Genomic DNA, 16,615 nt, shown 5'->3' on the forward strand with positions numbered 1-16,615 from the left:
TAGTTTGTATATAATGTTAATTTCGTTGTTGGTGTGACACCCTATTTCTCTGCACCAGGCACCTTCCCGTGTAAATAGATTAGTCTCATGTACATTGTCATGTAAATAACATGCACACACATAGCCAGGTACATTCACTACACAATATTTATTGTCATGCAGGCACATGTTCTTTATATAAAAGGGGGATGTCATAATATACACCAGTATATCATGGTGTAGACACACACACACACTGATGGACATGCAGTGGGACCAATCAGCATACACAACACCACAGCCAATCATCAGTGAGAGCATACGCACTATAAAGACAGGGGACAGGAGGGTTCCCGCTCATTCTAGTAGCAGCCAGCTCGGAGCACAGAGCTCACAGCCTGCAACACAGACATTCACTATGTGCTGAGTGCATCACCTGGTTAGGACTAGGCAAGGGTCAACAGTTAAAGCGGGTATTGCATTTACCCACAGTTGAAATATGTTAATATAGTTAACCTGATAATAAAATAGAGTTGCACCACTTCAAGTGTTGGTGACCTGTTTGTGATCCAGAACACCCAACACATCATAAAGGATTTCTCTTACCCACCATTCCACAAACCTCACACAATGCTTAATGCACCACATCCCCGTCGACAGCCCTCAGGACTCAGTTCCAACATCCAGGCTCCACCTAACCTTTATACACATTCCGATGATAGCAGCCTCACAACAATGGCTGCAGCTTTCACATACCCCCCGCTATACAGTTCTGGCAGGTGGATCACCCAAATACAAAGGTACGGTATTCAGTTTCTGCTAGCCTAGCCGGCTATGCCCACATCCCATACGGTTTGTCCACATATATTCCCAGGTCCCTCGGTTCCTGTACCCATTTCAGAGTTTTAACCTTTCTTTTATATTGCCTCTCCTTGTTGTTCCTACCAAAATGTACCACTTCACACTTCTCTGCATTAAAATCCATTCTATGTCTGCCCATTCCATGAGCCCGTCTATGTCCTCTTGAAGTCTATCACTGTCCCACGTACAGTTCACAATTCTTCCAACTTTTGTTTTTCAGCAAAATCATTAATATAGGTCAAGAAAAGCAGCTGTCCAAGGACCCAGCCCTCGCAAACACCACTGCTTATCTACCTCCAGTCCGAAAAACAGCTAATCACCATTGATTTGATTTGATTTTGATTTTATTGTCACATGTACCGAAGTCCAGTGAAAAGTACTTTTCTGCGGCCAAGGGAACGTACACAGTACGTATACAGTAGACAAAAAGGAATAATCAACAGAGTACATTGACAAATGGTACATCGACAAACAGATTGGTTACAGTGCGGAACAAGGGGCCAAACAAAGCAAATACATGAGCAAGAGCAGCAGAGGGTAAAGTATCCTTTCCTCAGATGTACAAATTCAAACAAATATTGGAGTCTGGTCCAGTATCCTAACAATAGGCTGTTGTGATATGCCAATGGATTATATCATAGTTGGATGGTGTGAGAATAGCAACCAGCAGGTGGCGGGCAGTACAGGCACACCATGCGGTCTCCAGTCCAAGGTCATGTGACCTGGGACCCGGATATAGAGGGAGACACATCCGGCCATCTTCAGAAGACGATTGAGAGGGTAATAAGAGGTACATGTAATTGGTCTGTGCTAGGTTTAAGTTCCAGAGGAGTAGCAAGACTCCATGATAACGTGCTCTATATCTGATTGCCATTAACGTGCTCTGTATCAGATTGCCATTTTACCACAGGAGACACATCAAAGTGTTTGGTGAGTTACTTCATAAAGTACAAGGGACCAACCAAACATGGTACCATGAGTGCTGAAGACAATGGCAGTGACAACGTTAGGCATTCGGCTTGAAGACTGGTCTGGTGAACTGCAACCTGAGCAACCCAACGAGTAAAAACAATGCTGAAGCTCGAGATGGATGGACTGAGGGCCCCCCCACCAGCTTCAGATATCCGGTAATGTAGATAAGAACTGGCGGTTGTTCAAACAGCAGTTCAAACTTTATATTTCGGCTGTGGGCCTGCAGGCCCAGCCTGATGAAAGGCGAATCGCGTTGCTGCTAACACAGGCAGGTTCACAAGCTCTCGAACTGTATAACTCGTATGTCTTTGAACGTGAGGGATCAGAAGAATGTTGATGAAGTGATAAAGCTTCGATCAGCATTGTTCCCCCAAGAAGCATGAAATGTTTGAGCGCTATACGTTTCGTATGCATACCCAGAAACCTGGCAAATCATTTGACAGTTTTGTCACAGACTTGAGGCTGAAGGACCAGTCATGCAACTTCACTGATTTAAAATCTTCCTTAATCCGCAAACAAATTGTCTTTGGTTTGCTTGATGATTAGCTTTGGGCGATATTATTGTGGGAGGAAGATTTGGTGTTGGAAAAGGCAGTGAAGATTTGCCAGGTGAGCGAAATTGCTGCACAAAGAATAGGCGCACTCTGCTCAAAAGATTTGGCGTCAACATAGATGAAGAAGCCAGCGCCATTAGTTCTGTGACGCACATCATAAAGAAACGTGATCTCAGTGCGGGCGGCCATTTTAAGCGGCCGACAGGAGCAACCACCGCCATCTTGTGCCAAAAATGTGGCACTCGACATCCCCCGTGGCAAAGTCTGGCCCAGGGAAAAGTTTCAACGATCTGCCATTGCATCACGGTATGATTCATCTACCATGAGTAGATTCGTATTGAACTTTTCAACCGTGTTGCTGATGCTATGATCATCATATCCGAAGAACTCAGCCATGTCTGAGTAGCATTCTGCAATATACAAATCATCTCTTTTTGTTTCGGATGCGTTATTGTGCTCTTCATGTTCAATGAACAAATCATCTTCTTTGGTTTCGGATTTGTCATTATGCTCTTCACTTTGGGTGGTGCACACTGCTTGGCCCAGAGTGCTGCGGAGGTTATTTGCAACTGCTGGTAGAAGTTCAGGCATTGTTCTGTCTTTCGAAGTAAAACAATTGGGTTCTGTAGCTTTAAAACTCTATTTTTCAATTTTCAGGCATTTCTCCTTTAAGTGAGCGTGGTCCGGGTGCTCTGACGCCATGACGCTCGTGACGTCATGCGTAGGACTCGGTTGCGCATGCGCACTCCGAGTTTCCTTTACTTTTTTTTTTTAATTTAGCGTACCCAATTATTTTTTCCAATTAAGAGGCAATTTAGTGTGGCCAATCCACCTAGCTTGCACATCTTTGGGTTGTGGGGGCGAAATCCACGCAAACACGGGGAGAATGTGCAAACTCCACACGGACAGTGACCCAGAGCCGGGTTCGAACCTGAGACCTCGGCGCCATGAGGCCGCAGTGCTAACCCACTGCGCCACTGTGCATCAGCCAAGAAGAAATCGATGCCACACAGGGCACAGAACGACTTTGTTGAGAGAGCACAGATCAACTCCAAAGAGAGAACACTGCACGACTCCATACAGAGAGCGATGAAACACTCCACAGAGAGAGCAACGCAATCCTCCACAGAGAGCTCGTTGACAGACTACAGAATGGAAGCAATTAAAGACTCCAGAGCGACAACCGTGCATGAAGAAGACTATGAAGGTCTATCCACCTTATCTGAGCAACCAGCAGCAGACTATAAAAGTCTACCAAGCTCACGTGAACAACAAAAAGACTATGAAAGTATACCCAGCTTATTTAACCAACAATAAGACACAATGTCTACCCGCTGTGTGTGAGAATAGTGACAATGTGATCACGATCGACATACAAGATGTGCAAGATCACAGCGAGACTGACAGATCTCAGCTCGTATGTACAGAAGCACTCAACAATCAAAGTGAAACTTCTCTTGAGTCCGGTGAGACCACGTCAATTAAAACCTCATCTACTCTAAACTACCCACAAGAAAATAAAATCTTGCAGATTTTGACTCCAGAAGAGGAGCACCAAGAAATCAAAGACGAATCACATCAACCACAAAGGAGTGATGTCACCAAGATCAATGCAACATCAGATCATTCTCACAATCCTCAAGAAGAAACGCTTCATGAAATATCAGATATCACAAAGGACACTGAGACAAATAACTTTGAGAATGACACAAATTATCCACACGGAGCAGTCATTAAGCGCAACAAGAACAACAAAAACCACAAGAAGCACAACAGAAACAAGAACAACACCCCACTTAAGCCCATGCCTCCACCCTATAATACTAATAATCTTTATTGTCACAAGTAGGCTTACATTAATACTGCAATGAAGTTGCTGTGAAAAGCCCCTAGTCGCCACATTCCGGCAGCTGTTCAGATACACTGTGTTACTGTTCCGCCCTTACAGTGTCTAGGCACCTTGAGTAGCCCCCATCACTGTTCCCATCTGGGCAAATAGCCATCTGTTGCAAATTAAACTTGACACTGGAGCGGAAGTGTCGGTAGTAGGTTTTAAAACCTTTGAAGATATCTGAAGGGGGACCCGGATGCTGGACCTATCTAAGACTACGATGTGTCTCGCCACTTATACTGGAGAACAACTACACATTGCCGGAACGATGAAGGCCCCCGTAGTGCAAGGTCACCAGGAGGTTCAATTGCCTTTAATACTGGTTAATGGAACAGGCCTAATTTTTTGGGCCATGATTGGCTCCGCCATCAACATTTAGATTGGAGTCAAATTCTAAACTAACCGTGAATACCGCTTCCCGTTTGGACAAATATCCGCTTCCGCGAATAGAAGACCTTTACGCGAATGGAAGACCTTTACGCCAAACTGGCTGGCTTTCACAAAATTAAACATGAACAACGCATATCTGCAGCTGCCATTGGATGAGGCCTTGTGCCGTTATGTCACCATCAACATCCAATGGGGCCTGTTTGAAGATACGCATTTGCATTTCAGGGTGTTTTCTGCATGTGTCATTTTTCAGCGCACCATGGAAAGCGTGCAACGTGGATTGCCACAAGTGGCCGGTTATCTAGATGATGTTTTGGTCACCGGCGTCTCGAAAAAGGTTCACTTGAAAAATTTGGATGCAGTTCTCAGACTTCGGCATTCGACCGTGTCAAGAGAAATGCATTTTTCAGGCATGCGAGGGTACTGAGTGGATAGCGCTGGCCTCCACCCCATGGAGGACTAGGTGAAGGCCAATGCTCCGGCTCCCACTGACGCCACGACTCGGAGGTCATTCTTAGGCCTCGTTAATTGTTATGGAAAATTCGTTCCACATCCAGCTGTTTTTCTTGCTCCTCTATATTCTCCTTTGAGGAAAAACTCCGATTGGCAGTGGGGTCCCGACGAGGGAGCTGCCTTCCGGTGAATAAAAAGGCGGCTGACAATCTCGGGCTTGTAGGCGCACTATGATGCTCTGAAACCTTTGCTCATCACCTGTGATGCCTCCCTGTACAGGATCGGAGTGGTGTTGGTGCATCAAATGCCGAATGGCTCAGAACGGCCTATTGCCTTTGCTTCCAGGACCCTGTCGGCGGCTGAGCGTTGCTATGCCCACATCGAGAAATAAGGCATGGTGGTGATCTACGCTGTCAAGAATGTCCATGTCTAGGGACAGCATTTCTTATTGATCACCAACCGCTCTTTTCGGCAGGAATTCAGCTGTTGGAGTGGGCGGAGCTACAGAGTCGAGTGGTGAGTATTTAAACTCGCTGCTTCGCGGATTCGAGTCTTTTCGGCGGGAATTCAGCTGTTGGAGTGGGCGGAGCTACAGAGTCGAGCGGTGAGTATTTAAACTCGCTGCTTCGCGGATTCGAGTCTTTTCGGCGGGAATTCAGCTGTTGGAGTGGGCGGAGCTACAGAGTCGAGCGGTGAGTATTTAAACTAGCTGCTTCGCGGATTCGAGTCTTTTCGGCGGGAATTCAGCTGTTGAAGTGGGCGGAGCTACAGAGTCGAGCGGTGAGTATTTAAACTAGCTGCTTCGCGGATTCGAGTCTTTTCGGCGGGAATTCAGCTGTTGGAGTGGGCGGAGCTACAGAGACGAGCGGTGAGTATTTAAACTAGCTGCTTCGCGGATTCGAGTCTTTTCGGCGGGAATTCAGCTGTTGGAGTGGGCAGAGCTACAGAGTCGAGCGGTGAGTATTTAAACTAGCTGCTTCGCGGATTCGAGTCTTTTCGGCGGGAATTCAGCTGTTGGAGTGGGCAGAGCTACAGAGACGAGCGGTGAGTATTTAAACTAGCTGCTTCGCGGATTCGAGTCTTTTCGGCGGGAATTCAGCTGTTGAAGTGGGCGGAGCTACAGAGTCGAGCGGTGAGTATTTAAACTAGCTGCTTCGCGGATTCAGCTGTTGGAGTGGGCGGAGCTACAGAGTCGAGCGGTGAGTATTTAAACTAGCTGCTTCGCGGATTCGAGTCTTTTCGGCGGGAATTCAGCTGTTGAAGTGGGCGGAGCTACAGAGTCGAGCGGTGAGTATTTAAACTAGCTGCTTCGCGGATTCGAGTCTTTTCGGCGGGAATTCAGCTGTTGGAGTGGGCAGAGCTACAGAGACGAGCGGTGAGTATTTAAACTAGCTGCTTCGCGGATTCGAGTCTTTTCGGCAGGAATTCAGCTGTTGGAGTGGGCGGAGCTACAGAGTCGAGCGGTGAGTATTTAAACTAGCTGCTTCGCGGATTCGAGTCTTTTCGGCGGGAATTCAGCTGTTGGAGTGGGCGGAGCTACAGAGTCGAGCGGTGAGTATTTAAACTCGCTGCTTCGCGGATTCAGCTGTTGGAGTGGGCGGAGCTACAGAGTCGAGCGGTGAGTATTTAAACTAGCTGCTTCGCGGATTCAGCTGTTGGAGTGGGCGGAGCTACAGAGTCGAGCGGTGTGTATTTAAACTAGCTGCTTCGCGGATTCAGCTGTTGGAGTGGGCGGAGCTACAGAGTCGAGCGGTGAGTATTTAAACTAGCTGCTTCGCGGATTCAGCTGTTGGAGTGGGCGGAGCTACAGAGTCGAGCGGTGTGTATTTAAACTAGCTGCTTCGCGGATTCAGCTGTTGGAGTGGGCGGAGCTACAGAGTCGAGCGGTGAGTATTTAAACTAGCTGCTTCGCGGATTCAGCTGTTGGAGTGGGCGGAGCTACAGAGTCGAGCGGTGAGTATTTAAACTAGCTGCTTCGCGGATTCGAGTCTTTTCGGCGGGAATTCAGCTGTTGGAGTGGGCGGAGCTACAGAGTCGAGCGGTGAGTATTTAAACTCGCTGCTTCGCGGATTCGAGTCTTTTCGGCGGGAATTCAGCTGTTGGAGTGGGCGGAGCTACAGAGTCGAGCGGTGAGTATTTAAACTCGCTGCTTCGCGGATTCGAGTCTTTTCGGCGGGAATTCAGCTGTTGGAGTGGGCGGAGCTACAGAGTCGAGCGGTGAGTATTTAAACTAGCTGCTTCGCGGATTCAGCTGTTGGAGTGGGCGGAGCTACAGCATCGAGCGGTGAGTATTTAAACTAGCTGCTTCGCGGATTCAGCTGTTGGAGTGGGCGGAGCTACAGCATCGAGCGGTGAGTATTTAAACTCGCTGCTTTGCTGCTTAAACAGCGGCCACAGGGTCTTTGGGGATAAATTTGAAGAGTGACATCACAGCAAAGCAGTGACCTGATTGGCTGGTAAGGAAAGTGCTCCAATTAGCAGTAGCTGGGAGAAATTTAACTCTTCGTGTGTTGGTAAGTATTGTGACTGGTAAGTAAAATCTTTATTCCTTTCACTTATTCATTATTTGATATTATATTTGTAATCAGTTAAGGTAAAGTGTAAAAATGACAGGAGACCAGACCTGTGTTATGCTCCTCGTGCTCAATGTGGGAGTTCAGGGATGCGGCCGATGCCCCTGACTCCTTCGTGTGCGGGACGTGTGTCCAGCTGCAGCTCCTGTTAGACCGCATGACGGCTCTGGAGCTGCGGATGGACTCACTTTGGAGCATCTGAGATGCTGAGGAGGTCATGGATAGCACGTTCAGTGAGTTGGTCACACCGCAGATTAGGATTGGTGAGGGAGACAGGGAATGGGTGACCAAAAGGCAGAGAAAGAGCAGGAAGGCAGTGCAGGAGTCCCCTGCGGCCATCTCCCTCCAAAACAGGTATACTGTTTTGAATACTGTTGGGGGAGATGACTCACCAGGGGAAGGCAGTAGTAGCCATGTTCATGGCACCATGGCTGGCTCTGCTGCACAGAAGGGCGGGAAAAAGACTGGCAAGGCTATAGTCATAGGGTATTCAATCGTAAGCGGAGTAGACAGGCATTTCTGTGGTCGAAAACGAGACTCCCGAGTGGTATGTTGCCTCTCGGGTGCACGGGTCAGGGATGTCTCAGATCGGCTGCAGGACACACTGAAGGGGGACGGTGAACAGCCAGTTGGCGTGGTGGATATAGGCACCAACGATATAGGTAAAAAACAGGATGAGGTCCTACAATCAGAATTTAGGGAGTTACGAGATAAGTTAAAAAGTAAGACCTCAAAGTTAGTAATCTCAGGATTGCTACCAGTGCCACGAGACAGTCAGAGTAGAAATTTAAGAATAGTCAGAATGAATACGTGGCTTGAGAGATGGTGCAGGAGGGAGGGGTTCAGATTTTTGGGACATTGGAACTGGTTCTGGGGACGGTGGGACCATTACAAATCGGATGGTCTACACCTGGGCAGGAATGGAGCCAATGTCCTTGGGAGGGGGAGGGGAACCAGATTAGGAAGATAGAGGTTAGTAAAGAGGCAGCAACTAAAGCCAGTAAGGTACTAGATAATAAACTCATTGTGACTAAGGGGAAGAGTAGACAGGGAAGAGATGATGAACGCAATGGGACAGGTGGTCTGAGGTGCATTTGTTTTAATGCGAGAAGTGTAGCAGGTAAGGCAGATGAATTTAGGGCTTGGATTAGTACCTGGGAATATGATGTTATTAGTATTACTGAGACTTGGTTGAGGGAAGGGCAAGATTGGCAACTAAATATCCCAGGGTATAGATGCATCAGGAGGGATAGAGAGCGAGGTAAAAGGGGTGGAGGAGTTGCATTGCTGGTCAGAGATGATATCTCAGCTGTGATTAAGGAGGGCACTATGGAGGATTCGAGCACTGAGGCAATATGGGTAGAGCTAAGAAATAGGAAGGGTGCAGTGGCATTGTTGGGACTTTTTGTTGGGCCTCCCAAAAGCGAGCGTGAAGTCGAGGTACAAATAATTTGACAGATTTTCGAAACATGTAGGAGCAATAGGGTGGTTGTGATGGGAGATTTTAACTTCCCCAACATTGAATGGGACTCATGTAGTGTTGGAGGCGTAGATGGACCAGAATTTGTAAAGAGCATCCAGGAGAGTTATTTAGAGCAGTATGTAAATAGTCCAACTCGGGAAGGGGCCATACTGGACCTGGTATTGGGGAATGATCCCGGCCAGGTGGTTGAAGTTTCAGTCAGTGATTACTTTGGGAATAGCGCTCACAATTCCCTAAGTTTTAGAATACTCTTGGACAAAGACGAGAGTGGTCCTAAAGGAAGAGTGCTAAATTGGGGAAAGGCCAAGTATAACAAAATTCGGCAGGAGCTGGGAATGTGGATTGGGAGCAGCTGTTTAAGGGTAAATCCTCATTTGAAATGTGGGAGTCTTTTTAGGAAAGGTTGATTAGAGTGCAGGACAGACATGTCCCTGTGAAAATGAAGGATAGAAATGGCAGGATTAAGGAACCATGGATGACAGGCGGAATTGTGAGATTAGCTAAGATGAAAAAGGAAGCATACATAAGATCTAGGCTTCTTTGGAGGAATATCGGGAAAGTAGGACAACTCTCAAACGCGCAATAAAGAGGGCGAAAAGGGGTCATGAAATATCTTCGGCTAACAGGGTTAAGGAAAATCCCAAAGCCTTTTATTCGTATATAAGGAGCAAGAGGGTAACTAGAAAAAGGATTGGCCCACTCAAAGACAAAAGACGGAATTTATGCGTGGAGTCAGAGGAAATGGGTGAGATTCTTAATGAGTACTTTGCATCGGTATTCACCAAGGAGAGGGACATGACGGATGTTGAGGCTAGGGATGGATGTTTAAATACTCTAGGTCAAGTCGGCATAAGGAAGGGGGAAGTTTTGGGTATTCTAAAAGGCATTAAGGTGGACAAGTCCCCAGTTCCGGATGGGATCTATCCCACGTTACTGAGGGAAGCGAGGGACGAAATAGCTGGGGCCTTAACAGATACCTTTGCAGCATCCTTGAGCACGGGTGAGGTCCCGGAGGACTGGAGAATTGCTAATGTTGTCCCTTTGTTTAAGAAGGGTAGCAGGGAATTATAGACCTGTGAGCTTGACGTCAGTGGTAGGCAAACTGTTGGAGAAGATACTGAGGGATAGGATCGATTCACATTTGGAAGAAAATAGACTTATCAGTGATAGGCAGCATGATTTTGTGCAGGGAAGGTCATGTCTTACAAATTTAATAGAATTCTTTGAGGAAGTGACAAAGTTAATTGATGAGGGAAGGGCTGTAGATGTCATATACTTGGACTTCAGTAAGGCGTTTGAAAAAGTTTCCCATGGCAGGTTGATGGAAAAAGTGAAGTCGTATGGGGTTCAGGGTGTACTAGCTGGATGGATAAAGAACTGGCTGGGCAACTGGACACAGAGAGTAGTGGTGGAAGAGAGTGTCTCAAAATGGAGAAAAGTGACCAGTGGTGTTCTACAGGGATCCGTGCTCGGACCACTGTTGTTTGTGATATACATAAATGATCTGGACGATGGTATAGGTGGCCTGATTAGCAAGTTTGCAGATGATACTAAAATTGGTGGAGTTGCAGATAGCGAGGGGGACTGTCAGAGAATACAGCAAATATAGATAAATTGGAGAGTTGGGCAGAGAAATGGCAGATGGAGTTCAATCCAGGCAAATGCGAGGTGATGCATTTTGGAAGATCTAATTCAAGAGTGGATTATGCGGACAATGGAAGAGTCCTGGAAGAGGCTGTTTAGCACAGGGCTAAATCGCTGGCTTTGACAGCAGACAAGGCAAGCCAGCAGCACGGTTCAATTCCCGTAACAGCCTCCCCGAACAGGCGCCGGAATGTGGCGACTAGGGGCTTTTCACAGTAACTTCATTTGGAGCCTACTTGTGACAATAAGCGATTTTCATTTCATTTCATTTAATTCCTGGGGAAAATTGATGTACAGAGAGATCTGGGAGTTCAGGTCCATTGTACCCTGAAGGTGGCAACGCAGGTCGATAGAGTGGTCAAGAAGGCATACAGCATGCTTGCCTTCATCGAACGGGGTATTGAGTACAAAAGTCGGCAGGTCATGTTACAGTTGTACAGGACTTTGGTTCGGCCACATTTGGAATACTGCGTGCAATTCTGGTCGCCACATTACCAAAAGGGTGTGGATGCTTTAGAGAGGGTGCAGAGGAGGCTCACCAGAATGTTACCTGGTATGGAGGGTGCTAGCTATGAAGAAAGGCTGAGTAGATTAGGATTGTTTTCGTTGGAAAGACGGAGGTTGAGGGGGGACCTGATTGAGGTCTACAAAATTATGAGAGGTATGGGCAGGGTGGATAGCAACAAGCTTTTTACAAGGGATCACAATTTCAAGGTGAGAGGGGGAAAGTTGAAGGGAGATGTGCGTGGAAAATTTTTTACGCAGAGGGTGGTGGGTGCCTGGAACGCTTTGCCAGCGGAGGTGGTAGAGGTGGGCACGATAGCATCATTTAAGATGCATCTAGACAGATATATGAATGGTCGGGGAACAGAGGGAAGTAGATCCTTGGAAAATAGGCAACAGATTTAGATAAAGGATCTGGATCGGCACAGGCTGGGAGGGCCTGTTCCTGTGCTGTAATTTTCTTTGTTCTTTGTTCTATCTGTATATATTGGTCTTGGTCTTCCCAACTGAGTCCAGGCTCTTGCTTTCTTGCTTTGTGTCCCCTCTTATTACCATTTTTAAACAATTTCTTGGGATGAAAGCATTGATGGCAAGGTCACCATTCATTGCCCATCCTGAACTACGTTAAAGCTCGGAAGCTTTCTTCCTAAGCCAGTCCATGTGGTGTTCTTTGTATCCATTTGATACAACTGAATGACTTACTTGGCCACTAAAGGAGGCAGTGCAAATCAACCACTTCAATCATTGGACTGGAGTCATTAAGGATAATGATAATGAGCCACATAAGGATGATAGATTTCCTTCCCAAAAGGACATTGGTGGATCGGCGCAGGCTGGGAGGGCCGAAGGGCCTGTTCCTGTGCTGTAATTGTCTTTGTTCTTTCTTCTTTGTTCTAACCACAAACCTCTGCTGGGCCTTTTTAAAGGTGATAAGGCCATTCCGCCCACAGCAACGACTAGAATCTAATGCTGGGCACTGCTACTAGTGGCTTCTGAGTACGCATTCAGCCACAGCCCTGGGACCCAGATTTCCCACACTGAAACGCTAAGTCGCCTGCCGTTGCCCTCGGAGTCGCCGGATATTGGCTGTATTAAATTTTATGGACACTCTTCTTGCCATGGCCTCGCCTATCCACGAATGGACACAAAAGGATGCCGTCTTTGCAAAACAATGAAACATTGTCCTCAATGCAGATCAGTTATCTGGGGAGCTGAAGGTCTTCGCCACCAAATTGACAATGTTAAATGTGGATGATGGGGTCTTATTCTGGCGAGCCCGGGTGGTGATTTCAGAGCAGTCATTCGTTTTAAGCGACCTCCATAGTGGCCAGCCCGGGGCCTCACAGATGAAGATATTAGCTCGGAGCTATGTCTGGTGGCATGTTATGGACGCAGAAATCGAGATGGTGACCCGCCAGTGTGACATCTGTCAGGAACGCCAGGGGCTCACTGCGCCTGCACCACTGCACCTGTGGGAATGGCCGAGCCGTCCTTGGGCCCACGTCCATGTCAATTTTACTGGTTCCTTTTTGGGCTCAATGTTTCTTCTGCTAATCGACGGGTGCTCGCAAGTGAATGGAGGTCCAGCGAATGCCGTCTATCACCACGGCAATGATGATCGAGAAACTCCACCTCTATTCAAAGCTCATTCAATTGCACATTTACATATTTAAAAAACAATTCCTTTGTCTCAATAGCAATGCCACTGATATACCTTCAATTCACCGAGAGGCAGAGAGAGCGAGTGAACATTAGGCTTTATTAATCGTGAACATGCCTAGCCAGAGTCGGTTGTACAGATGAATGCCGCCCACAGGCGGCCGGTCTATATATGGCCCTGGTGAGGGCAGAGCCCACTGGGGTTACAGTACAGTACCTGGAAGCAGCTCGTATCACCACTTCCAGGTCATAGGACATAGGTTACAGTATCGTACATGCATTAGGTGAATAAATTCACCGCAGCTACATTTAATCAAACTTCCATTTGCCTTTTTCCAACATTTAACACAATAATTGTAAAAGCTTGATATATGGTAACAGCAATAACAACCAACAAAATGCAACATGACCTGTATCCAAGGGTACTTTTCTACTTTAGAGCCCCAATTTCAAATATTGTCCCACCAAGTTATTTCCTTTAAGGTTTTGACTCTCGTTCCCTAACTCCAGATAAATAAGTGATTGAAGAATCCTACTATCTGTTACAGCTTCATTGACACTTGCCAAATTTAACATTATCTCCCCACCTGTAGATCACCTCACTCATGAACACATTTCAAAAAATTAATTTACAGGGTGTGGTCATCGTTGGATAGGCCCAGCATTTATTGCCCATCCATAGTTGCTCTTCAGAAGGTGGTGGTGAATTGCCTTCTCGAACCGCTGCAGTCCTTGAGGTGTAGGTCGCCCACTGTGCTGTTAGAGAAGGAGTTCCAGGATGTTGCCCCAGCATTTCAAAGTCAGGGTGGTGAGTGACTTGGAGGGGAACTCCAGGTGGTGGGGTTCCCAAGTATCTGCTGCTCTTGTCCTTCTAGATGGTAGTGGCCGTGGGTTTGGAGGGTGCTGCATCTTGTAGATGGTACACATGGCTGCCACTGTTGGTCGATGGTGGAGGGTTTGAATGTTTGTGGAAGGGGGAGCAATCAAGCGGGCTGCTTTGTCCTGGATGGTGTTAAGCTTCTTGAGTGTTGTTGGGGCTGCACTCACCCAGGCAAGTGGAGATTATTCCATTACACTCCTGACTTAAGCCTTGTAGATGATGGACAAGCTTTGGGGATCAGGATGTGAGGGCATCCTCAATGTGAAGACAGCCCTTATCCTTTTACAAAAAGTCGTTCATTTCTAAACTATTTGTTGTTAAATGCCCAGAATTAAAACAACGGAATTTACATGTTGACATACTCATTACCTGAGTTAGCAGTTACTCGGTATTGGTAACACACAAAAAAACCAAATATTACTTTTATAAAATATCCCAGATTCAAATGGTGAAATTGTAAACTGAGAATGTTTCATTTATCTCCTTTCGAACAATGAATGGGTTTTGAAGCTCAACAACCCATACAGAATAACTCCTAATGCCCTTTATTTGTCAAAATTAAAATTTATTTATTATGCCCTTTTCATATTAGTTACTATTTTCACTTAATTACTATTTAATCAATTAGATCTCGAGAGCAATTATATCCCGACATGGTAGTTTAAAGATAAGCCAAATCATCAGATGTTGCAATTGTTGTGGAAGTTAAGTGTAACTAACATTTTAAATCAAAAGGGCAACAGTGAAGTCTGAATGAGTTAACCCTTTCCACAAAAGGAAAAGCCTTTAGGTCCCTACTGTCACTATGTTGTGATAGCAATCTTGGAATTCTTCATTAGCTAGATAAAACAAAAACACAAAGATACACTCGGCCTTCAGCCAAATGAGTTAATTTGGTTTAGATGTATCTGTCAATTTTAAAGAAAATTAAAATTCTTAATGTTTGCTATATGAAAATTCCCAATCAGCAAATTTGATGTGTAATGAGTTTACAGTGAAATAATGACATAATAATACAGAGAATAAAGTTTTCAAATGTAGGTACATCAAGACTGCCTGGAACAAAGGAGCACAGGGGCTCATTAAACAAAGACCATTAGTCTTCACATTCCAGTTTATTCCTTTGTTTTTTTTACCTTGAGCGAAGAGCACCCAAGATTATGCCTACCTCAAACTAATCATTTCCAAATTCCAATTGATATCATAGAATCATAGAAGTTTACAGCATGGAAACAGGCCCTTCGGCCCAACCAGTCCATGCCGCCCAGTTTTTACCATTAAGCTAGTCCCAGTTGCCCGCACTTGGCCCATAACCCTCTATACCCATCTTACCCATGTAACTATCTAAATGCTTTTTTAAAAAAATATATATTTTATTGAAATTTTTTTCCCTGAGCAAAACAAGCGAAACGATAACAATAACAAAACATAAATTTTTAAACTTTTTAACAATAATAATAATAATAATAATAATATACAAGTAACAAAACCTCGTACTCTATTGTCCTATACTCAACTAAACCTCCTTCCCCCCTCCCCCCCCCCACCCCCTCCCCCCTGGGTTGCTGCTGCTGGTCATCTGTCTTCCCTCTAACGTTCCCCTAGGTAGTCGAGGAATGGCTGCCACCGCCTGGTGAACCCTTGAGCCGATCCTCTCAGGGCAAACTTTATCTGCTCCAGTTTAATAAACCCCGCCATATCGTTTACCCAGGCCTCCAGTCCGGGGGGTTTTGCCTCCTTCCACATAAGTAGGATCCTGCGCCGGGCTACTAGGGACGCAAAGGCCACGACATCGGCCTCTTTCGCCTCCTGCACTCCCGGCTCTTCCGCAACTCCAAATAGAGCTAACCCCCAGCTTGGTTTGACCCGGGCATTCACCACCTGCGAGATCACTCCCGTCACTCCCTGCCAATATCCTTCCAGTGCCAGGCATGCCCAAAACATATGTGCGTGGTTTGCCGGGCTCCCGCCACACCTCCCACATTTGTCCTCCACTCCAAAGAACCTGCTCAATCTTGTCCCCGTTATGTGTGCTCTAATTAGCACCTTAAATTGAATCAGGCTAAGCCTGGCACATGAGAAAGAGGAATTTACCCTGCTTAGGGCATCAGCCCACATACCCTCCTCTATCTCCTCCCCTAATTCTTCTTCCCACTTTCTTTTTAGTTCGCCCACTGACTCCTCCCCCTCTTCCCTCATCTCTCTATAAATCTCTGACACCTTGCCCTCTCCGACCCACTCCCCTGAAAGCACCCTGTCCTGTATCCCCTGTGTCGGTAGCCGCGGAAATTCCCTCACCTGTTGTCTAGTAAACGCCCCCACCTGCATATATCTCAAGAAATTCCCCTGGGGTAACTTATACTTTTCCTCCAGTGCTCCCAAGCTCGCAAAAGTCCCATCTATGAATAAAACTCCCACCTTCCTAATTCCCAACTGGTACCAGCTCTGAAATCCTCCATCCATTCTTCCTGGGGCGAACCTATGGTTGTTCCTGATAGGGGACCCCACCAGGGCTCCCCGCACCCCTCTCTGTCGCCTCCACTGTCCCCATATGTTCAGTGTTGCCGCCACCACTGGGTTTGTGGTGTACTTTTTCGGTGAGAACGGTAGCGGCGCCGTCACCAGCGCCTCTAGACTCGTCCCTTTACAGGACCTTCTCTCCAGCCTTTTCTACGCCGCTCCCTCACCCTCCATCATCCATCTACGTATCATTGCCACACTGGCGGCCCAATAATAATCTCCCAAGTTCGGTAGTGCCAGTCCTCCTCTGTC

The sequence above is a fragment of the Scyliorhinus torazame genome, chromosome 16, assembly GCF_047496885.1.
Source record: "Scyliorhinus torazame isolate Kashiwa2021f chromosome 16, sScyTor2.1, whole genome shotgun sequence".
Classification (NCBI taxonomy): Eukaryota; Metazoa; Chordata; class Chondrichthyes; order Carcharhiniformes; family Scyliorhinidae; genus Scyliorhinus; species Scyliorhinus torazame.